The 22,856-nt window shown below is 41.9% G+C and overlaps 1 pseudogene across 1 annotated transcript in view; it reads left to right on the forward strand.

The window, feature by feature from the left end:
• LOC309558573 (astacin-like metalloendopeptidase) overlaps nucleotides 1-22,856 on the forward strand; it is an 84,281-nt pseudogene that overhangs the window by 57,796 nt on the left and 3,629 nt on the right. Inside the window, exon 11 of the transcript in view lies at nucleotides 56-281. The product of the transcript in view is annotated as an astacin-like metalloendopeptidase (transcript). The remainder of the gene's footprint in view (nucleotides 1-55; nucleotides 282-22,856) is intronic.

Below are 22,856 nucleotides of genomic sequence, written 5' to 3' on the forward strand. Positions count from 1 at the left end.
CGATATCTCTATACAAGATACCTAAAATATTACATTTGCTTCCGTTTCATTTCAGATTAAGATCACCTCCACAAGTTTTGATGTAGACGGTAACATGAATAGCGACTGTCCTGATAAGCTTTATATCTACAGTGCACAGTATGTTTTTATCGCATACCAGAATGTCTTTTGTGGGCAGACACTGCCACCATCCATTACATCCATGGGGAACACCATGCTGATCATCTTCACCAGTGATTCAACTGTCTCTAGGAGAGGGTTTAGGCTCGTATATGGACCAGGTAAGCTCAGTCACAATTCCGTCCTTTTTTTTTTTTTTTTTTTCAGTTCAAATCGTCACTTAAGTTTTATAGGTCTGATGGCCCAACTTTGATATGATGATCCCAGTTTCAATATTTTTTTATTTTGGCTAGAGTAAGGGAGGGTTTTTTTTTTTGCTGTCTGTGTCCCATTGAGGAGACATTCCGTCACTTTCTGTCCCAAAGCAAAACAGGAAGTGAGATGAAATCCCTGCAAATTAACCACTTAAGCCCCGGAAGATTTTACCCCCTTCTTGACCAGGGCCTATTTTGCGATTCGGCACTGCGTGACTTTAAGGGACAATTGCGCGGTCGTGCGACACTGTACCTAAACGAATTTGACGTCCTTCTTTTCCCACAAACAGAGCTTTCTTTTGGTGGTATTTGATCACCTGTGCGATTTTTACTTTTTGCGCTATAAACAAAAAAACAGCGTCAATTTTGCAAAAATAACAATATTTTTCAAATTTTTTTTATATGAAATTCCCAAAACAAAAAGTAAAAATCATAATTTTTTAACATTTTTGGCCAATTTTTTTTTTACCATATGTTTGGTAAAAAAAATTGCAAAAAGCGTATTTTAATTGGTTTGCGCAAAAGTTATTGCGTTTACTAACAAAGGGAAAGATTTTTGTCATTTTCGTTGTTTTTTTTTAAGGTGTAATGGCGGCGATCTGCGATTTCTTTTGCGGGACTGCGACATTGCGGCGGACAGATCGGACCCTTGACTGACATTTTTGACACTTTTGGGGTTACCAGTGACATTTCTACAGTAATCAGTGCTATACATATGCACTGTTACTGTAAAATTACACTGGCAGTGAAGGGGTTAACTTTTTTTGAGAGGGAGGGGTTATGTGTGTCCCTAGGGGCGTGATTCTAACTGTGATTGGCTGTGGCTTGAGGTGTAGGAACAGTGATCAAAGGTCCTACATAGTAGAACCGTATGATCACCATTCCTACACAGGGGAGAATGATAGGCAGCTTGTTTACATTAGCCGTCTGCCTTTCTCCCTCTCCACCCGAGGATCGCGAGTGACCGGCGGACAACGGGTCCGCCGGGCACACACGCGGGGGGGTCCGTGACCACGCGGGAGCGCGCCTCCGGTGGAGCACGCTCGCTCCCTAGACCCTCACAGGCTAGCGACGTAGCCCTACGTCGCTCTGCCTGTGAGGGGCTGACCGGCGACGTAAATAGTCGTGCAGCGGTCGGCAAGGGGTTAAGTGAATTCCTTGGGGACCCCCAGGTCACTAGAACTAGTGTCCTCATTGGAAGATTTCCCCTCTATTACTTTCTGGGGACAACCCAAAATTAAGGATTTTCTTTTACTTTTACTTTCAAAGATAATGGTAAACAGGACCAATAGAAGGCAAATCTCCTGAACGGGGGCACAGACAGCAATAAAAACTGAGAGGTGTTCTAATCCATCCAAAACTAAAAAAAAGTTTCGTCTTTAGTTAAACTTTAAGGCTCGAAGTGTGTGTCAACCCAACTTTATTTGTTGATTGGAGGAAAAATTAAAACTCCTCTCGGGCTTTTGAAGCTCTCCAGGGCTCCATTTCCTGTTTTGATAACAATGTTTTACCAGACCAACTATTTCCCCTGAACTTCGGACCTCAAACCAAAAACTGGCCTTAAAGCTGATCTTCACCCTCAAAGCATTCATTCCTCCTATCCACCCCTCTGCACAAAAAGTGTTTTTTAATTATTTATTTATTTATTTATTTATTTTAAATAAAGTCTTCAGTCCAGCCCCCTCTTGCATGTCAATTGCCAAGGCGAATGACGAGCACTGTGCTCTCTTTGCCCCCTGGGTTATGCACATCACATATTTTAGGAGGCAGAGCATTTCATTCAGCAAAGGAGGAGCAGGCAGGCCCAGTGGCATGTCTTTGGGAGCTGGCAGCATCCTGATGATGTCACATGTCAGCAAGTGGGCGGTCCTGGACTAAGGAATGGCAGAAGAGAAGAGGATCACGGCAGGACAACACTGAATGCATTGGGTAAGTGAGTATCTAAGTTGTGCAGAGGGCACCTTTTGGAAAGCAGGGGTTTAAAAAAATGGGGTGGAGGGAGGGTGAAGATCAGCTTTAAGTAGAGTAAAAATAGCCTAAATATTGTTTCTATTCCTATGCCTAGGCCATGCTTTTAAAACTCAGTTAGAACTTATACAAATTGTGTGGAATAAATCTTTAAGGGGCTACAATATACCCAATGAGGGTGCAGGACAAAGTTACTGTCTCTGGAGAGGGCTTTAGGTAGACCATAAGTTCAATCTGAATATAGCCTGCCCATAGTTCTACATATGGGCAAACAATTTTGCCATTTTGCTTCCCCTCCCAAACCTCTAGCTGATGCAGCCAGAAATCTTTCATTTAGGGATGGTAACTGCCAGCCTCTCAATTTCAATTCTTGCAATCCTAAATTGTACCATGGTGTCATTGACCAAACATGGTCATGACTATATTTGTTCCATGATATTACCCAGTTCCTGGCACTGTTTAAGTTCCAAAAGCACTTGAGAGCTGTCATCTACGAAAGGAGTGGCCTCATGGTATCATCATCATGGTACTCATGACTGACACTCGATCTAGACTGGTGGACACCATGATTGGTATTGGATTGAAATAGTGGGACATTTTTATATATATATATATATATATATATATATATATATATATATTATTCTTTTTTTTTTTTAATAAAGGACTACAATGTGGTTTATTTGTTTACAGCGTGGTTTACTTAAAGTACAAGGAGTACTATTTGCCCCATACTCATTCAGTTAGGAATGAGGTCCAAATGTCTGGGGCTTCCTTATTATAAAAGGGCTTCCAGATTCCAATAAAGTACCCACCACCCCCACCCCACCTATAGTCTGTAGTGAGGCTCACTGTTATGCCTAGTGTTTGAATTTAAAGATGGGTTTGTGAATCCTCTTCCAAACTGAACCCAGGCAAATTCACTAACATACCCCATACCTTGCTGCTTTGTGCTATTTTGCTGCTCATGCTAAGATTTGCTGTGTCGACTCTTTAACCATGGAGAGTTGGGGCAGCAACCCCCCCCCCCATTCATAACCATGCTTGTGCCAATGATTGGCTCTTAGACCCAAGCAGTGTTACAAGGCCATATATTCATTATAAATAGGTATAACTGGGAGCAGTGGGGGACTGCAGGTAAGTTGAGCATATGTGGGTCGGGAAATTGACAGGAATGCATGGAGAAAGTGACGCATTTAATTTCAAATCAGGCTCTTTAGTGATGAAGATTATGGTTACTGCAACATTTTAGCCAAGAGTTGCACCAGTGTTTGCTCCTAAAACATTTCCTAAGTAGTGTACTACAACTTTAAAGTGATATTAAAATTTTAACTTAAAAGAAAAAAAAATATGTTATATTTACCTGGTCTGTGCAATGTTTTTGCACAGAGCAGCCCCGATCCTCCTCTTCTCGGGTCCCTGGTGGCACTGAAGGGCACTGATGGGTGGCACTGATGGGCACTGATAGGCAGCATTGATGGGCTCTGATGGGCAATGATAGGTGGCACTGATGAGGAGGCACTGATTGGCAACACTGATGGGCACTGATTGGCAGCACTGATGGGCACTGTTGGGGCTACACTGATAATCAGGACACTATGATAGTTATGGCAACGTGAGTAAAAGGAATGCCGATAACTGGCAAGTGTGTTTACATCATGATCAGCTGTGATTGGACACAGCTGATCATGTGGTAAAGAGCCACGGACACAGCAATCACAGAGGGAGCCAGGTGGGTGGTTCTGGGAGGACATCAATAGACACCCCCCCAGAACTGGATGACCACATTGTAGCCATCATTTGGTTATAGTGCAGTAGCCTGGGGACGGTGCCAACCCACCCAGAAAAATGCCACTCAAGGTAAACGGCTTGTAGATATGCCCCTGGCCCATATAGCAAGCCGCTTGCTATGGGGGGCACTTGTGCGTGCTCGCTCCTGTGGCCCGCTGTGTCCATAAGACACACAGAATAGGGCTCAGCGCCGCCCCTCCTCCCACCTCACTGGCTGTCTCTCAGTCAATGACAAGGCAGAGCCCCAGGAGAGCAGCCTGCTTTAGTGCACATTACTGGATCATGATCGGGCTCATTATCAACTAGAGAACAGCCTAGGCCTCATTAACTTTATTTTTTAACCACTTGCCGACTGCAGTCAGCCCCTCACAGGCAAAGTGACGTAGCTCTGCATCGCTAGCCTGTGAGGCTCTAGGGAGCGAGCGCGCACCGCAGGAGGCGCGCTCCCGCTCGCTCACGGACCCCCCCCCCCGCGCGTGTGCCCTGCGGACCCGATGTCCTCCGGTCACTCGCGATTGTCCGTTACAGTGGGAGAAAGGCAGGCGGCTAATGTAAACAAAGCCGCCTGTCATTCTTCCCTGTGTAAGAATGGAGATCATACGGTTCTGCTATGTAGGACCGTTGATCTCTGTTCTTAGACCTCAAACCACATCCAATCACAGTTAGAAGCACGCCCCTAGGGACACACTTAACCCCTCCCTCTCAAATAAAGTTAACCCCTTCCCTGCCAGTGTCATTTTTACAGTAACAGTGCATATGTATAGCACTGATTACTGTAGTAATGTCACTGGTAACCCCAAAAGTGTCAAAAATGTCAGTCAAGGGTCCGATCTGTTCGCCGCAATGTCGCAGTTCCGCAAAAAAAATCGCAGATCGCCGCCATTACTCGTTAAAAAAAAAAACAACAAAAATGACAAAAATCTTTCCCTTAGTTAGTAAAAGCAATAACTTTTGCGCGAACCAATCAAAATACGCTTTTTGCGATTTTTCTTTTACCAAACATATGTAGCATAAAACAAATTGGCCGAAAATGTTAAAAAATTTTGATTTTTACATTTTTTTGGGGGGAATTTCATATAAAAAATTTGAAAAATATTGTTATTTTTGCAAAATTTACGCTATTTTTTTGTTTATAGCGCGTGATCAAATAATCGTATAGGTGATCAAATGCCACCAAAAGAAAGCTCTGTTTGTGGGAAAAAACGGACGTCAAATTTGTTTAGGTACAGCGTCGCACGACCGCGCAATTGTCCATTAAAGTCACGCAGTGCAGAATCGCAAAATAGTCCCTGGTCAGGAAGGGGGTAAAATCTTCTGGGGCTTAAGTGGTTAAAACCAATTAGAACCACACTAAGGTGCAAGAGAACCACATGTGACCCCCAAAATCAGTTTGACATGCCTGCCCTAGACTTATAAAAGATGGGAGAGAACCTCTGTCTCCTTTGTCATGTGAAGGTAACAGTAGATGTCAATCTGTTTGACTCTGTACTTGGGCCAAAGCAAAAGTGCAGAAGCTAGTTTGAGCACTCTAGTAATGGCTGCATGCCATTTCCCAGGGTTGGTTTCCTTAGTGACAGTGGACCATGCCTGTGTAATGTGTGCTAAATGATGACCTGTAGTCTACATCACAAGCCCTTGTGACAAGGTAATGATGCAGGAGCACAATCTGAAGACTAAGCATTGTCATCTTATAACTAAAAGAGCCAAAACAGGGATCTTCATGGCAGGTTTGCCAGGTTTTAATGAAAGCTGTAAATTTATAATTTAAAACATTTTAAAAAATAACGCAAACGTAAGTAACCAATTTTATATTTATCTGAAACATGTTTTTTCTCTTACAGCATAATATATGAAAACCCAGCTTCTTAAAACCCTCAGGACTGATTTTTTTTCTCCCATTTTGAAGAGAGGAGGCTGATTTACAAAAATGACACGATTTACAATGCAGTATTTTACAGTACAATGTTTTTAATGTTACTTTTTATGCAACTGTATTTTAAAGATGAATATTGGTATATACAGTAGCTCACAAAAGTGAGTACACCCCTCACATTTTTGTAAATATTTTATTATATGTTTTTATTTGACAACACTGAAGAAATTACACTTTGCTACAATATAAAGTAGTCAGTGTACAGCTTGTATAACAGTGTAAATTTGCTGTCCTCTCTAAATAATTCAACACACAGCCATTAATGTATAATCCGCTGGCAACAAAAGTACGCCCCTAAGAGAAAATGTCAAAATTGGGCCCAATTAGCCATTTTTCCTCCCCGGTGTGTCATGTGACTCATTAGTGTTACAAGATCTCAGGTGTGAATGAGGAGCAGGTGTGTTAAATTTGGTATTATCACTCTCACTCTTTCATACTGGTCACTGGAAGTTCAACATGGCACCTCATGGCAAAAAAACTCTCTGGGGATCAGAAAAAAGAATTGTTGCTCTACATAAATATTGCCTAGGCTATAAGAAGATTGCCAAGACCCTGAAACTGAACTGCAGCATGGTGGGCAAGACCATGCAGCGGTTTACCAGGACAGGTTGTACTCAAAACAGGCCTCGCCATGGTCGAGCATAGAAGATGAGTGCACGTGCTCAGCATCAAATCCAGAGGTTGTCTTTAGGAAATAGACATATGAGTGCTGCCAGCATTGCTACAGAGGTTGAAGCGGTGGCGCGTCAGCCTGCCAGTGCTCAGGCCATGTGTTGCACGCTGCATGAAATTGGTCTGCATGGCTGTTGTCCCAGAAGGAAGCCTCTTCTAAAGATGATGCATAAGAAAGCCCGCAAACAGTTTGCTGAAGACAAGCAGACTAAGGACATGGATTACTGGAACCATGTCCTGTGGTCTGATGGGACCAAGATAAACGTATATGGTACAGATGGTGTCAAACATGTGTGGCGGCAACCAGGTGAGGAGTACAATGACAAGTGTGTCTTGCCTACATTCAAGCATGGTGGTGGGAGTGTCATGGTCTGGGGCTGCATGAGTGCACTGGGGAGTTACAGTTCATTGAGGGAACCATGAATGCCAACATGTACTGTGACATACTGAAGCAGAGCATGATCCCCTCCCTTTGGAGACTGGACTGCAGGGCAGTATTCCAACATGATAACGACCCCAAGCACACCTCCAGAAGATGAAGGAGCTCAAGGTCTCTAACATCCACCAGCTCCGTGATGCCGTCATGCAGGAGTGGAAGAGGGCTCCAGTGGCAACTTGTGAAGCTCTGGTGAACTTCATGCCCAAGAGGGTTAAGGCAGTGCTGGAGAAAAAAGGTGGCCACACAAAATATTGGCACTTTGAGCCCAATTTGGACATTTTCACTTAGGGGTGTACTTATTTTTGTTGCCAGCGGTTTAGACATTAATGGCTGTATGTTGAGTTATTTTGAGGGGACAGCAAAAATGTGAGGGGTGTACCCACTTTTGTGAGATACTGTGTATATATATATATATATATATATATATATATATATATATATATATATATATATATATATATATATATATACACACAGTATGACCAAAAATATATTTAGTATGCTATGTATGATATAAGTGTAAAGTAAACTTTTTTCTAATAGGTGTTTTGAGGGGTCTTTCCTCTTTTATTTTTTCCCCCTTATTTACTTTTTGATATTTTTTGGATTTTTTTGTCTTGGTGAGGAAGAAAAAATCTTTATGAACTGAGAACCTCCAGACCTCTGTCCTATTGTGCTATGCCCGGTCTAGACTGTGATTTTAACGCTCTCTGTGCTGAACTTGACCATATGTTTTGGCCCAGTATAATCTTTGTGTTTTTGGCTCCTCTATTCCCCTCTGCGGGAAACCATTAGTGGCCGTGCCTGCATGGTTCCTGGAATTGGTGGGTTCCACGATTTGGGTTCATACTTCCTCATTTCTCAATATCTGCTCCAACTTACAGAGGGATCCTTGTTTACGCTATTTTTCTAAAAAAAGCCTGTTCTGGCGAAACCGGTCAAACTCATTTAGCGTAAAGGACCAATCTACATTTCATGCCCTTTGTTTGGCATGTATTTCCCATGTTCTTTTTTGTCTTAATGTTTGAGTTGAACGTTTTTAATGCAGTATTTCAATAAAAATGTTTGATATTTTTTTTATACTATGTGTCTTTTGACTAGATCAAAACTCTAAGCAAATATGCTCCGTTAAAGTCCCAAGATACCCATTTTTCCTTTCTTTGTACTGGTTATGGGGATGTTGGTGCATTGTTAAGTTTATCAAATTGGCACCATCTATTTGATTCCTTTTCATGTGTTAATAGAACTGTACATATCATTGCAACTATTTTATGTATCCAGGTGGACTATACGTTGTTTTTTTCTTTTTTTTTTTAACAACAAATTGGGCTTTCATTTGGTGGTAAATTGTAACATATCTCCTGATTTTTTTTTTTATTTTTATTTAGCTATATATTCCTTGCTACTACCATAACCTACCACAAAAGAATAACCCTAAATACATTTTCCTGCTCCTGATGATTGCAGTGATACACATACAGTATCTCACAAAAGTGAGAAAACCGGAGTACCCAGAGGAAGCCCCTGCAGGCACAAAGGGAGTTGTTGCAATATAGTTCTCACTATATGTATCTACACTGTATGTGTATATTAGTTGTGTTTTGTACCCATAGTACAGCCCAGAAACAATAGTGCGTATTTTGCTTTTTTTAATCCTACCTAAAACACACTGACACTAAGGGCTTAATTCACTATATCGCCATTGGTAGCATTTACGCGATCTTCTATTTTTTAACGCTGCGGTGAATGGGAGAAGGTCAGATCGGAGTTCACTATAACACCGGAAGGAAACGTTATTGCAATTTTGAATTCACTAAGGCCACATAACGTCAGTGCAAGAGTCACAAAACAGTCGAGCTAAAAGTACGACTATTTCAAACGAAAACACATTTTGAGCATGAAACTATAGCACAAATGGTTCGGAAAGATGTGGTATATCATTTGGAGATGAACTGCTTTTAAACTGTGTCAAAAAGTGAAATATAAAAAGAGATTTCTCAAAAAGTGTGAAAGCTAAAAAATTCTCCCGCAGTCCCGCCAGAACAGACCTGAAAAATAACGATTTTCAATTCGCAAGCCAGCGATATAGTGAATTCCATTGCTCGCGGTCGCTGAATTTGTGCACTCAGCCATAAAAACCTGGCGATAAGAGGCAAGAAGTAAAGAAATGAATGTTTTAAATGCAGACATTTAATTTTACTATCACTTGCTGAATTCCTAAACACAATTATCCTTGCTATATTTTTAAAAGTAAGCAAAAGAAATGGTCTCACATGGTTCCATGTAAATACCTCCATCCCTCTAGAAAAAAGAGAGGGGTGCCCTTGGGGTGGGACTTTGAATGAGGTATATACATTTAGTGACCATAGTACAAAGATGGTAGAAAAATATGACAAATTTTATTGATGTAGTTGCATATGAATAATGACAACGATAAAACAACAATACAATGGGCATGCGGCATAATAGCATCAACAATACACATGAATAACAATATCAATAAAAATATGGGTTGCACTCATATATTGTAGTAACTCGACGCGTTTCGTGAGTCTTCAGTAAGCTCACTCATCAGGAGTATATATGAGATAAATTGTCTAAAAATGAATGAGACAGTAAACAACATGTTACTATATATGGTTGAGGAGTGTGATATTGTAACATCTGTACATGAACAGAAATCAAAAAGATCACACTCACACATGACCCAAAGATAGATGGTGGATGCGTGCTCTCACGATGCGGGGGCTGCCATGGTCTAACCCGGGAGCTGACAGGACTTGAACCATTGGCGAACACGTTGGGGAGACAGGAGAGGAAACAAGATTGTGGAAAGTGAAGCTTCTGCTTGATAGCGAAGTATGGGCTGAAAATAAATGAATATGCATCTCAATGGAGTATATAATTAAATTGTTTGTATCACTAAGTGATATCCAAAGGATCAAGATAAGTATAATTGTATAATGAACTGCATAAAGAGTCAGTCCAAGCAAATATTGTATGAAGCAGGGACCAGTTGCCTCTAGAAATATAGAAGGATCAAGATAAGTATAATTGTATAATAAACTGCATAATGAGTCAGTCCAAACAAATATTGTATAAAGCAGGTACCAGTTGCCTCTAGAAATATAGATTATATTGTATGTAGTTCAAAATTAGATTTAAAAGGTAAGATACTATATCCACTTAGTGATACATAAAAAGTGAATGGGGTGTGGTAAAAAAAAGTGAAAAGAATTGAATGATATATGAGAAGCAGAATAGAACACAAAATAAATGGTGATGAATGATAATAAAAAACATGTGGTGATTAGTGAATCCACTTGGGAATGGGTGAGAAAGACAAGGAAGGAAGAGCCTCAGAAAGGGTGAAAAAACTAAAGGGATGCAGGGGAGGTGAAAGATCATGAAAGAACCCAAAGAAGGAAGGAAAAGAAATGGCAGCAAAAGAGATTGTGAAAGGAGACCTCACCTGAAAACACAACACATAGGCACCTGGCTCTAGTCCTAGAACGCCATGTGGAGGATGGTGGAGGCAGGGGTGCAACCAGTGCATCCATGCTGTCCAGCGGTAGAAGTCAGCTTATGCTGGCAACCGCAGCCTCAGATTGATTTCACCCACCAAACCATACGTGCACCCGAGATGGTGCTCGTACGTTGGGGGGGAAGGACATGGTGCTGATATACAGGTGGCCCCGCCCCCGAAGGGGAGGGGGCAGCCAGGGAGACTAAACTTCCTGTTCGTATATCACAGCTCCCGGGAGAGATACACAGCCACCACCAGAGGGCGCACAACCAACCCATGGGTTGTATAAATAAAATAGGGTAAAAATTGTAAATTATATGCAGCCATAGGCCTGTGTGTGTCACAATGGGACCGTGTGGGACCGAAAGCGGGCATGGGTGTCTTCCACCCGGGTACTATTAAAAGTAAGCAAAAGAAATGGTCTCACATGGTTCCATGTAAATACCTCCATCCCGATTCATACTAGAAAAAAGAGAGGGGTGCCCTTGGGGTGGGACTTTGAATGAGGTATATACATTTAGTGACCATAGTACAAAGATGGTAGAAAAATATGACAAATATTATTGATGTAGTTGCATATGAATAATGACAACAATTAAACAACAATACAATGGGCATGCGGCATAATAGCATCAACAATACACATGAATAACAATATCGATAAAAATATGGGTTGCACTCATATATTGTAGTAACTCGACGCGTTTCGTGAGTCTTCAGTAAGCTCACTCATCAGGAGTATATATGAGATAAATTGTCTAAAAATGAATGAGACAGTAAACATGTTACTATATATGGTTGAGGAGTGTGATATTGTAACATCTGTACATGAACAGAAATCAAAAAGATCACACTCACACATGACCCAAAGATGGATGGTGGATGCGTGCTCTCACGATGCGGGGGCTGCCATGGTCTAACCCGGGAGCTGACAGGACTTGAACCATTGGCGAACACGTTGGGGAGACAGGAGAGGAAACAAGATTGTGGAAAGTGAAGCTTCTGCTTGATAGCGAAGTATGGGCTGAAAATAAATGAATATGCATCTCAATGGAGTATATATTCCATATATAGTAACATGTTGTTTACTGTCTCATTCATTTTTAGACAATTTATCTCATATATACTCCTGATGAGTGAGCTTACTGAAGACTCACGAAACGCGTCGAGTTACTACAATATATGAGTGCAACCCATATTTTTATCGATATTGTTATTCATGTGTATTGTTGATGCTATTATGCCACATGCCCATTGTATTGTTGTTTTATTGTTGTCATTATTCATATGCAACTACATCAATAAAATTTGTCATATTTTTCTACCATCTTTGTACTATGGTCACTAAATGTATATACCTCATTCAAAGTCCCACCCCAAGGGCACCCCTCTCTTTTTTTCTTGCTATATTTTTGGGTTCCCTGCTCAAGCATTTTTATTGTAAACAATGTTAAAAATGACTTAAAAGTTTAAATAATGTATTATTTTTGGGGGCAAGAAATATTATTCTTGCTCTCTATATAGCAAGCAAGAATAATATCTCTTCCCCCCCCAAAAAATATATATATATATATATATATTATTTAAAACATATACAGTATATATCTTATATTTTCTTACAGAGTTCATCTGAGCATGCTCAAACACTTTGCCATTTCTGAGACTTTTCAGTTCAATTGAGCATGCTCCAACACTTAGCTGTTTGATGTTTGAAATTAAATGCTGCATAATGCACTCCTTGCTTTCCATCTTACAGAAATCTTAGCTCAAAACACACACAGCTGTCTTCACAAACCACATGATAAACGTTTTTTCACCACAAAAATGTACTACATCTACCAACATCAATAATCCTTTTCAAAATGTCATGACCAACAAGTGGTTAGCACTTCTGCCGTGCAGCACTGACGTTGTGGGTTCAAATCCCCTACCTACAAGTTTCTCTGTGGTTCTACTTGCACAAATACATATATGCTGTTGTCTGTTTTCCTTTTCTTACAAACACTTTCATTCATTAGTCAACAGGTGTGAGAACTTCAGCCAGGAACAGACACAATTGATTACACTGCTGGGCGTTTCCTTTACTGGGTGGGTGTAGGGTAACCTATGTTATATAAAGGCATGCTCTAGAGTGGATTGCTTTGCCTGTGAAGAGGCCACTATGTGCTTTTGTCTGAATTGGCTTTTTATTTTGGGGGGGTGTTTGCTAGCATGCCTAAGGGCCCATAACCCAGGATACATACCCCAGTAAAGCTGTTTTTGGATGACTACTTTTGCCTCTCCAAATTTTTTTTTTGGGTTTTCCAAAGTGTGTGTTTTTCTCAAATCTGAACATGTGTTTGTTTTTTTCAGGCCTCTGAGGAGCCGTATCTTATAGTGATTTGATAGTGGTTTAGATGGAAAGGCAGGTTTATTCAAACACTAACCATACATGTTTTTTTTTACATTGCTCCTTTGCTTTAATATTAATTATTTTTCTGGTTGTTTTTAAAATGTTAATGCTAAGGTGTGTACAACTTCTTGGGTCTGACCCTTGTAGATTGTAAGTTCTATATCCATGTACCCAATATCCATGTACCAAACGTCAAACATTGGAGTAATGCCCCATACACACGTGCAGATTATCTGCAGACTTTTGTCTGCAGACTTACCTTTTCTATTTAGTGCAAGGGCCTGCCGGATTGCATACAAATTGAAAGTGTTTAGGTTTGACCTCATATTATATGGTTTTGGTAAGTCTGCAGACAAAAGTCTGCAGATAATCTGCACGTGTGTATGGGGCATAAGTCACACATGTGCAAGTCACAAGCAAGTCTCAAGTCTTAACCTTCAAGTCTCAAGCAAGTCCCAAGTTACTGTGGCGAAAAGCAAGCAAGTCAAGTCGAGTCCCTGCTAGAAGTCAAGCAAGTCAAGTCATTTATTTTGGTCAAGTCACAAATCAAGTCAAAATACTCATCTACCCCAATTTTCGCCTATAAATCAGTTAAAAGTCAGTGGTCAGGAAAGGTTTTGTTTTGTTTTATTTTCAACATTAAAAAAACTGCTTAGTGCTTTTTTCTTGGCATATTAACCACTTAAGCCCCGGAGGATTTGGCTGCTCAAAGACCAGGCCCTATTTTGCGATTCGGCACTGTGTGACTTTAACTGACAATTGCGCGGTCGTGCGATGCTGTACCCAAATTAAATTGACGTCCTTTTTCACCACAAACAGAGCTTTCTTTTGGTGGTATTTGATCACCTGTGCGATTTTTATTTTTTGCGCTATAAACAAAAAAAGAGCGACAATTTTGAAGAAATAACAATATTTTTTACATTTTTTTTATATGAAATTCTCAAAAAAAATGTAAAAATCAAAATTTTTAACATTTTAGGCCAATTTGTTTTCTGCTGCATATTTTTGGTAAAAAAAAAAAATCGCAATAAGCGTATTTTGATTGGTTTGCGCAAAAGGTATTGCGTTTACTAACTACGGGAAAGCTTTATGTCATTTTTATTGTTTTTTTTTTTTTAACTAGTAATGGTGGCGATCTGCGATTTATTTATTTTTTTTTTAGCGGGACTACAACATTGCGGCAGAGAGATCGGACCCCTGACTGACATTTTTTGACACTTTGGGGGGTACCAGTGACATTACTACAGTAATCAGTGCTATAAATATGCACTGTTACTATAAAAATGACACTGGCAGGGAAGGGGTTAACATTATTGGTAATCAAGGAGTTAAGTGTGTCCCTAGGGGCGTGATTCTAACTGTCAGGGGGTGTGGCTAGTGAAGTAACCACAGAGACATGTGATCCTATACAGCAGGATCGCATAGCCTCTGTGCCTACTTCAGGGAGAATGACAGACGGCTGTGTTTGCATCAGCCGTCTGTCTTTCTCCCTCTCCTGTGGGAGATCGCGAGTGGCGAGCGGCCATCGGAGCCGCCGGTCACTCGCGCTAGGTCCCCAGGGAACGCGCGGGGGTGGGAGTGCGCCCCCTACAGGCTTGTGGGCGAGCGACGTAGGTCTACGTCGCTTTGTCCAGCAGGGGTAGACTGCCGCAGTAAATCCTCGTTAAGCGGTAGGCAAGAGGTTAAAGAAACACTTTGAATACCCAAACAGCTCAAAATCCTTCGTCCCGTCATGTTTCAACACCACAGTCACTAAAAAATGTTAAGTATTTCCACTGTTAAACAGCCAGTGTCATAAAAATCAGAACACACTGAGGTGTTTTAGGTGACTGTGGTGTCAGAAACATAACAGGCACATTCATTTTGCTTTAACACATCTTGGGAAAATGCAAATATTTAATAACTTTAAAAAGTAAAGTCATTTCGAGTCATATGTCTCAAGTCAAAGTCAAGTCTCAAGTCATGAATACCAAGTCAAAGTCAAGTCGAGTCTTTCATTAATTTTAGACAAGCAAGTCTCAAGTCCTCAAACTGGTGACTTAAGTCTGACTTAAGTCAAGTCATGTGACTCAAGTCCCCCACCTCTGCCAAACGTTTATCTTTGCACTGTAATTTGAATAAAGAATCCTTCATGGGGAGTAATTTCACATGACTGCTACAGTGCTGGATTCACGATGTCTAAACATGTTCAATAAAGCTTATTTGTTTCTACACAGCTCACGTTTTTTTTAATTTGGCTATTTGTAATTGTGCATTTTGGATGTGTATTGTGAATTTTGAAATGTATCCATTTCGTGGCGTTCTCATGAACGGGCGATCGCCACAACGCAGGCGACCGGAACCGTCCCTATTCTTGTGTGCACACATTCCCGGAAGTCGTACTGCTGCTGCTCGCACAATACAGACAACAATGGCTCCCTCCCTGTTTTCTGCCGAATAACTTGTGGTCATTTGCAGGGTAAATCAGGGAGGGGTCTTGTTGTCCCTTAGGCATGGGGGGATATGTCAGTTAGCTGGTGGGGGGTAGGTGGAATGTATTTTAGTGCACCGTACCACACATGCACTTCCTGCTTAGCACACACGTCAGTTCCCAATGTACTTCCTTGTTAGCACACATGTCAGTTCCTAATTCTAGCCACATTACATTTCCTGCATATATATATATATATATATATATATATATATATATATATATATAGTGTGTATGTTTGAGTATGTGTGTGTATATATATATATATATATATTGTAACAGGAAGTCAGCTAAATCTGGGAATGTAGTCACAGGAAGGAGATACATTTCCACCTGATTTAGAAAGTCCATTAATTAATTTAGGGTGTTGGCTACAGAGCTAGCCAGCAGGAAGTTGAAAGGCCTTCACCTGTTCAGAATGAGGGAGTTAAGGCTCTATAATTTGTTCAGAGAAATTCCTATTGTTGGCTGCCTCCAGAAGCTGTGTCCTGAAGCCATGTGGGCTGGGAGCAGGAGGACAGTCAGCGTGTGCCTCCCGACAGGATGTGTGGGCCTGGGAGAAGACCCCCCGGAGTGATGTGTGCCCGGGACGGTAACCAAGGGTGAATACGTCTCAAAGGTGAGAAGACGAACTGTTGATGTGAAAGAAACAAAGGACTGTGTTGCCCTGTGAAGCTATTATAAAAGGACTATTGAGTGTCCGCTGGAGGACAAGGAAGTCTGCCCGACGGTAGGTTGGAGACAGACACTTAGGCAGGTTCCAGTTGTGAGAAGGTAGCCGCCCACAGAGGCAAGGATTTATTTTCTGTTTTATTTTATTTTGGATGTTTTGCTGCATACAGCCTGGTGAAGAAAACACCATTTAATAAACCACACTGTTTGTTTGCAAGCACTTGTCGGCTACCTCTCTGGGAAAACGCACCCCCCAAGGGGTCATCCACACCCGCCACCGAGCTAATCCCTTACATATGGTGGAGGTATGCAGTGGGCATAAGCAGAGATCCCTGCAAGGAAGTGCAAATGTTTGATGAACTTTGTCTGGTGCATGAGATTGCACAATCTATGTGTGCAGGAGAGAAGATCCTGACAGAAAAAAAAAAGTGTTTTAAAGAGACAGCGGTCTCAAAATTATTTGATGAACTTTGTTGTGTCTGGTGCAAGTGACTGCACAAACTGTGTGTGCAGGAAAAGAGATCTTGCAAGAGAGAGAGAAAAACTACATGTGTTAAAGAGACAGTGGTCTGAAAAATTTTTGCTGGACTGTGAAAAATTTGTTTGTGGAGTTATTGAAGATGGGGCGTTCAAAACGCCTGAAGAATGCAAAGATAGATGAAATGAGAGACCGGATTCTATGGATGGAGGGGATGTTGCCGTCTGAACCAGCCCCATCCATGCCTAAAGAGAGTCTACTAAAGAGGAAGGTTGTTGTCCCTAGCAACACTGATGAAACTGCTATGGAGACGCAGTGTGCTCAGATGAAAAGTAAGCTCAAAATGGAGGAGATGTTGAAACAACTGATTATATCAAATACAGCTCAACAGCAGGCAAATGCGGATTTTCAGCGGAGCTTTGCAGCTCAACAAAAGGCTCATCAAGAGAGCATGGCAGGCTGGAAACAGAGACGCCAGCAGCCAATGGAGGCCATCGGTTTGGAAGAAACCGAGTATGTGTGCAGGGCTGAGTTGGATGCCTTGCAACGGAAAATGGAAGAAAAGGAACAAGCCTTGGAATTGCTTAAAATGGAGCATAGAAACTTGCAGGAAACGAATGAACTACTCAAGTCTCATGTGTTACAGTGGGAAGAATCCACTGCTCTTCTTTTGGTCGAGTTGCAAAAACGCAGAGAGACTATAATGGAGAAAGATACCATCCTCATGGAAAAGGAAAGTGAAATTCAGACTTTGCAGAAGCAAAGTATGGCTGATATGTTGGAGTTGCGTAATCAGCTGGAAAAAAGTCTTCAGTCTTTGGGAGCTACAAAAATAGACCTGCAGGAGTCGCAGGAACAGAATGTTGCTCTGAAAGCGACATTGTCTCTCAGCGACAAAGAGAAAAGTGAAAGAGAGGCTAAATTACTGAGTACTGTGTATGAGCTCACTACTTTGAGCAATGTGGTAGATGAATGGCGTGCGGACTGTGAAAGTTGGAAAGGGGAAGCCCAACGTGTCCAGCAGCAGTTAAAGGAGAAAGAAGCCTGTGTGGCAGAATTACATTCTTATTCCCAGATGCTAGCCAATGAGGTGAAGGCTCTTATGCAGGGAAAAGGAGATTGTGAACATAAGAGGGAAAAAGTAGAGGCACAGCTTCTGGAATCGCAAGTCAAGGTGTCAGAAGGTGACCGATTGTGTGCTAAGCTGTCAGAGAAGGCAAACCGACTGCAGGTTGAGTTGGACAATGTTACAAATCAGCTTTCTCAAGCAGACAGCAAATCTAGAGAAATTGCGGAAGATTTTTCTATCTTGGAATCGCAGCTGCAAGACACGCAGGAACTCTTACAGGAAGAGAGGTGTCAAAGGCTGAGTTTTAGCACAAAGCTCAAACAAATGGAAGATGAGAAAAATGGCTTCCTGGAACAATTAAAAGAGGAGGCGGAAGCAAAGAAAAACCTATCAGAGCAAGTCGCAACATTGCAAGCTCAGATAGCGGATATGAAAAAACGCATGGAAGAAAGCGTTGGTTCATTACAGTGTGTTGAAGATGTGAAAAAGAAGTTTGATCAGATGCTTGGTGAAGAGAAGACTGTGTCTGCAAAATATGCAGAAGAACGCGCCCGTGCAGAAACGGAGGTGCGTGATAACGAGAGCAAAGCCCTGTTCTTGGCTCGCTCTTTGGAGGAAGCTCTAGAGTGTAAGGTTGAACTAGAAAGAGTTAACCAACAGCTGTGTACAGAAATGGAAGATTTGGTCCGCTCCAAGGATGATGTTGTGAAAAGCGTTCAGGAGCTAGAAAAGTCTAAGCGAGTCTTAGAACAGCAAGTAGAAGAGATGAAGATTCCGTTGCAGGAACTGGAAGAGGAATTCCAGGCAACAGAGGATCTGTCCCAAAGAGGGGATAGTGTGCCTGATGCAGTTTTTAAAAGGATCAGTGTTTTGGGGTCTGTCCTGAGTGATCCTCAGAAATGTGATGACATGTGGCTTGAATCACCCCTTTGGAATAAACCGTTCCTTCAAAAACTTCAAGCATTGGAAAATGTATCATTAGAACTTCAGCAAACAAAGGAGCTGAGTAAGAAATGTGATGATTTCTCAGTTCAGGCTGAAAACCTAGTGGGGAAAACTAAGGCTGTTGGTGAAAACGTGAAGCAAATGAATAAGTGCCTTTCAGGGAGTGTTTCCAAAATGGAACTGGTGAAAGACGGGTGGCAGAAGTTTGATCGTGATCTTGAGATGCATTCCATGTGGAATTCAGATAGAGAAAAAGAACTAGGTGACCTTGAGCGGTCAAATAGTTCAGCAGAACGTGCATTGAAGAAACCTGTAAAAGAATGTGTTGCAGTTCCATGCTTCTTCACTGATGCAGAGAGGAGGTCTATAATGGATACCACCCAGATCGCTGGGTTCAACTGTGTTGTTGCCTTTAACCCCTATGTTGGTGGAAGGAAAGTTGATGATGTTCTGGTTGGCTACTTCTGTGAAGAGTTTGGCAAGAAATATAAACTGAATATCAAATCAAATAGTAGGCCTTTACTGCAACTCGCTCAGGAGGGCGAAAAGTTTAAGAAGTTGATGAGTGCAAATGCTTCAGATCTGCCTATGAATATGAAATGTTTGAATGATATTGATATCTCTGGGAAAAGGAACAGGGGTCACTTTGAAGAAATGTGTGACAGCCTGTTGTCTCAATTGGAAAATCCTCTGCACAGCATCTTAGAGCAAGCAAAGCTCAAGAAGGAAGATCATTCCCTTTTACAACAAAAAGTCAATGATTGTGTACAGCTGTATGGAGAGGCAACTCAAGTCACAGAGGGATGTCAAGAGTCCCTACTTGGAACAAAGCTTAGTGAAGCAAAGGTTCTCAAAGTTGTGTGGAAAACATTTATGGATTGCAGAGAGAGGCGTCTTAAGAATGTTGAAGACATTAAGACTAGCCCAATTGAGTTGCCTATGGATCACGGTCCTCCGTGGTGGATTGGACAGACGGTTATGAGGGACAAGCTGTCTGACATTTATGAGAAAGCTGTCAATGAAGATGACAGAAACGAGAAGGAGCGAAATGATGCCAAAAATGCAGTTGAAGAATGTGTATATGAGATGAGAGACAAACTGTGTGGCATTTATGAGAAATCCGTCAATGAAGATGACAAAACAGTTTCATCCGGAAGCTTGAGGATAATAGGAGGCTTATCAGTGAGTCAGCAGTGCTTGACACATGCGTGCCTGGAAATCTGTGTCCCAACCCTAGGGTTGAAACAAGAGGGGGGGGTATGTAACAGGAAGTCAGCTAAATCTGGGAATGTAGTCACAGGAAGGAGATACATTTCCACCTGATTTAGAAAGTCCATTAATTAATTTAGGGTGTTGGCTACAGAGCTAGCCAGCAGGAAGTTGAAAGGCCTTCACCTGTTCAGAATGAGGGAGTTAAGGCTCTATAATTTGTTCAGAGAAATTCCTATTGTTGGCTGCCTCCAGAAGCTGTGTCCTGAAGCCATGTGGGCTGGGAGCAGGAGGACAGTCAGCGTGTGCCTCCCGACAGGATGTGTGGGCCTGGGAGAAGACCCCCCGGAGTGATGTGTGCCCGGGACGGTAACCAAGGGTGAATACGTCTCAAAGGTGAGAAGACGAACTGTTGATGTGAAAGAAACAAAGGACTGTGTTGCCCTGTGAAGCTATTATAAAAGGACTATTGAGTGTCCGCTGGAGGACAAGGAAGTCTGCCCGACGGTAGGTTGGAGACAGACACTTAGGCAGGTTCCAGTTGTGAGAAGGTAGCCGCCCACAGAGGCAAGGATTTATTTTCTGTTTTATTTTATTTTGGATGTTTTGCTGCATACAGCCTGGTGAAGAAAACACCATTTAATAAACCACACTGTTTGTTTGCAAGCACTTGTCGGCTACCTCTCTGGGAAAACGCACCCCCCAAGGGGTCATCCACACCCGCCACCGAGCTAATCCCTTACAATATATATATATAGTGTGTATGTTTGAGTATGTGTATATTATATACCAATGCTCATCTTGCTGCTACATCTGGTAAGCAGTACCTATACATGCTGAATGCATTCGGGCTTTGTTGGATTGGACTTCAGCAGTTTATCCATCATTGAATATTTTTGGACTTTAATTTTCTGGGACTTTTTATATCATATATTATCTATTTTTAGATCATATCACCTATGGTCTATGTCACTTAGCGCAGCTTTTCCCCATTATATATATATATATATATATATATATATATACACACAGATGTATATGTGTGTGTGTATGTATATATAAATTCCAGAAATCAAAAAAGATATAACACAATATAAATAAATATATAAAAAAAAGATTTAGTTAAATATTAAACTAAAAAACAAAAAACATATATATATATATATATATATATATATATATATATATATATATATATATATATATATATATATATATACACACACACACACACACACACACACACACACACACACACACACACACACACACTGCAAGTTCCTGTTCGCTACTTGTAATTGGGACTTTGTAGATCATAAGATGGCAAGTCATGCTGGGCACATGTCCATAAGCCCCGCCTCCCAGAAGAGCCAATCCTAAAGTGGTCACCTCATCCCTTAAAAACATAGCAATTAAACCTGTTGGGAGGCAAATGTATTGCAGATCCGGCATCGAGGGAGTTTCATTAACAGAAGAATTTGACACAGAACCTGTGTATTTAACATGTGGATGTTTTTTAAGGGATGCGGTGCCGACCATAGCAAACCCCTTAACCAGTTCCCATCCGCGCTACAGCCTATATACGGCTGCAGCGCGGACTTGAATTTTCGGGAGGCCGTTTTTAAACGGCCTCCCAGTGACACGCCCCCCGCGCGCTCCCGCGAGCGCGCATCGGGGAGAATCTGTGTCGGCCGTGTCCCTTGGACACAGCCAATCACAGATCGTGGTAAATGGCCAATCACAGCGGCCATTCACCACGTGATCAAGCCGTCCAATGAGAGATGATCTCATATGTAAACATATGAGATCATCTCTCATCGCCGGCGCTCCTTCCTCACACAAGGCTGCAGTGTGAGGAAGGAGGGGGAGCCTCACAGCGCTGGGGACACACAGGAATGTAATCAGGGCACTGATCACCAGTGCCCTGATTACTAAAGGTAAAACACATACACAAATTGCCACCATCAGTGCCCACAGTGCCCGCAATCAGTGCCCCCCATCAATGCCCACAATCAGTGCCCATAGTGCTGTCAGTCAGTGCCCATCAGTGCCTGCTCATCTAGGCACTGATGAGCACTGACTGGCAGCACTATGGGCACTGAGTGTGGGCACTGATGGTGCTGCCCATCAATGCTCATCAGTGCCGCCCATCAGTGCTCATCAGTGCCACCCATCAGTGTCCATCAGTGCCATCCGCCAGTGCCCATCAGTGCCGCCTATCAGTGCCCATCAGTGCCGCCCGTCAGTGCCGCCTCTCAGTGCCCAGCAGTGCCACCTCTCAGTGCCACCTCTCAGTGCCCAGCAGTGCCGCCTATCAGTGCTCATCAGTGCCGCCTATCAGTGCTCATCAGTGCCGCCTATCAGTGCCACCTATCAGTGCCGCCTATCAGTGCTCATCAGTGCGGCATATTAGTACCTCCTCATCAGTGCCCATAAGTGCCACCTCATCAGTGCCCATAAGTGCCACCTCATCAGTGCCCATCAGTGCAGCCTATCAGTGCCCATCAGTGCCGCCTCATCAGCGCCCTTCAGTGAAGGAGAAAAATTTATTTTCAAAATTTACTCGCAGAAAATAAGAAAAACTTTTTTTTTTTTTTCAAAATTTTCTGTCTTTTTTCTTTTTTTTTCTAAAAAATAAAAAACCCAGGGGTGATTAAATACCACCAAAAGAAAGCTCTATGTGTGTGAAAAAAATGCTAAAAAATTTCATATTGGTACAGTGTAGCATGACCGCGCAATTGTCAGTCAAAGTGTGAGAGCGCTGAAAGCTAAAAATTGGTCTGGATGGGAAGGGGGTTTAAGTGCACAGTAGGCAAGTGGTTAAAGTGACATTGGTAGCCTATGCCAAGGGGTTAAGTATGTGTTACGTGAAAACAGAAACACCATCATTTGCATTTAAGAGAGTATCTGGGTGTTCG

This window comes from Pelophylax lessonae, assembly GCF_965119305.1.
Source record: "Pelophylax lessonae genome assembly, chromosome: 6".
NCBI classification, from domain to species: Eukaryota; Metazoa; Chordata; class Amphibia; order Anura; family Ranidae; genus Pelophylax; species Pelophylax lessonae.